The sequence below is a fragment of the Myiozetetes cayanensis genome, unplaced genomic scaffold (genome assembly GCF_022539395.1).
Source record: "Myiozetetes cayanensis isolate MyiCay16 unplaced genomic scaffold, myiCay2020 scf1210, whole genome shotgun sequence".
In the NCBI taxonomy this organism is placed as follows: Eukaryota; Metazoa; Chordata; class Aves; order Passeriformes; family Tyrannidae; genus Myiozetetes; species Myiozetetes cayanensis.
This window is the reverse complement of record NW_026086839.1, coordinates 1-1,883: the sequence shown is the minus strand read 5'-3', so window position 1 is coordinate 1,883 and position 1,883 is coordinate 1. Positions and strand designations below refer to the sequence as shown.

General features: G+C 55.3%; 1 non-coding gene across 1 annotated transcript; it reads right to left on the bottom strand.

Moving 5' to 3' along the window:
* Positions 1-1,655: 1,655 nt before the first annotated feature.
* LOC126635949 (small nucleolar RNA SNORD45) lies at positions 1,656-1,739 on the bottom strand. Its single transcript, XR_007627857.1, has one exon. It is a non-coding gene; the product is annotated as a small nucleolar RNA SNORD45 (small nucleolar RNA).
* Positions 1,740-1,883: the final 144 nt, after the last annotated feature.

The following is a 1,883-nucleotide window of genomic DNA, read 5'->3' as shown; positions in this document are numbered from 1 at the left end:
GCTGCTGGTTCTTTGTGGAGTGTGCAGGGACGTGTCAGGAGCAGGTCCTGTGTGTCCCTGTCCCAGCACACAGCCCAGAGCAGCTCCATGGGGTGCCTGGGCCGGGCCGCGGGTCCATCCCCAGCTCAGCTCACAGATCCCTGTGTTCCAACAAGCACAGGCTCCAAAGCAAACCCTGCCCATGGGGACACGGCGTCCATGCCATGCTGGCTCCCTCCAGCTGAGCCTGGGCCTGCAGCATCCTGGCTTGCTCACCCAGCAAAGATTTCCCCAAAGGATTGGGGGAGCCTGAGTACAGCAGACCTTGCAAAAGCCAGAGGTCCCGTCCTGATGCCTCTGGGACTCTGAAGCCCTGCTGAAAGGAGAGGCATGGGGCATACAAATCTTCAGGGGGTTTATTGTCAGGAGAGAAATTCCTTTATAGGAAAGATGGGTTTCAAAACAGCACTGCTCTGCTCTCAAAATTAAATGTACATAGATATCTACACACACACATATATCTTGATAGAATAATTACCATTTTGCTGTGTGATTATAAAACCAAACAAGATAATACCGATTCCCCAGCAATTGTGCCCAACCAGGGCAAGGGGATCTGACAATTCCTGCCACCCACTGTCCCATGGGAGCCCACCTGGGCACCATGGCAGGAGCAGGACAGGCATTGCTGGCCCTGCCTGTGCCACCCGCCTCTTCTTGCCCCACCACTTGGCAGCAGACGCTGAGACAAGAGAAACTCTCAGGGTGACACCACTGTAGGTTTTTCCTCTTGCAAAGCAGCTTGCCAGGCTCTGGGGGGGCTGTGCAGGGCTGGGTCATCCTGGTTGCTCTGTAGAAAGGCCGGGTGTCCCATATGCCCAAAGACCTGTCTGGCCACACAGTCATCTCCCCTCATCCCAGACCTTCCAGCTGGGAGGAACGAGGCAACAGCCCTTGGCTTCACACCAGAGGTTTTGATCAAGGTCCTTATCGGTGTTCTCAGGTTTTTTTTTTAAATACAATCCCCATTGCCCTGGGGATTTTGAGATCTCTGTGTGCCCTTTGCCTTCCTCTGGGATGGGGGGCTTTGGCTGCAGTCGGAGCCACAGCCCCACCGTGCCCCCACGGCTCTCCCTTGTTCTGTACAACTGCCTTGTCCCTACAGCCCCCCACCAGCACTGGATCTGAGCCTCAGGGCTCTCCCCACTCTTTTACCCATTTTTTTTGAGTCATCTCTCTTTTTGCCAGGCTGAATCCATAGAATCCACAAACCTCCTAAGAGGCTCTCCTCATAAAGGTCATGTCCTCATAAACCCCATCCACCTCACAACGGGGCAGGCCTCAGGAGCTCTCTGTGCTCATAGAACCCATCCAAGTCATAATGGGGCAGCCTCATAAAGGCACTGTCCTCATAAAGCCCATACACCTCAAGCCTCAACGCAGCCGTATTCAAAACTCGGGACTTGAAAATGTATAAAAAGGAACATTTACTACATTTCGGTGTGTGTCTCGGCAGGGCGCTTGCCCTCCAGGCCACCCAGTGCTGTTTTGCTTTATTATTGCTTGCTTAAAAATTTATCAATGTTTAATTGGAATTGAGTTGTCTAAATTCTTATACTAACTTATAACACACGCCAACCTCCCCCTCTCCCCCCGAGGGACCCCGGGGGCATTCCTGGGCCTCAGAGTAATCCTAGAGCTAAAGCGGTGGGAGACATCAGCTCCGCTCAGATAATCCATGCCAGCACTCATCCCCGGCCCAGGTGGGGCCCTGGGGGGGCTCCTTCCCACAGCCCCCCGACCCCTGGAGGGGCAGCTCCAGGGCCGGGGGCTCCGTGCCCGGGGGGCTCCGTGCCCGGGGGGCTCTGTGCCCGCAGCATCCTCCGCCTGCGGGGAACCAGCTG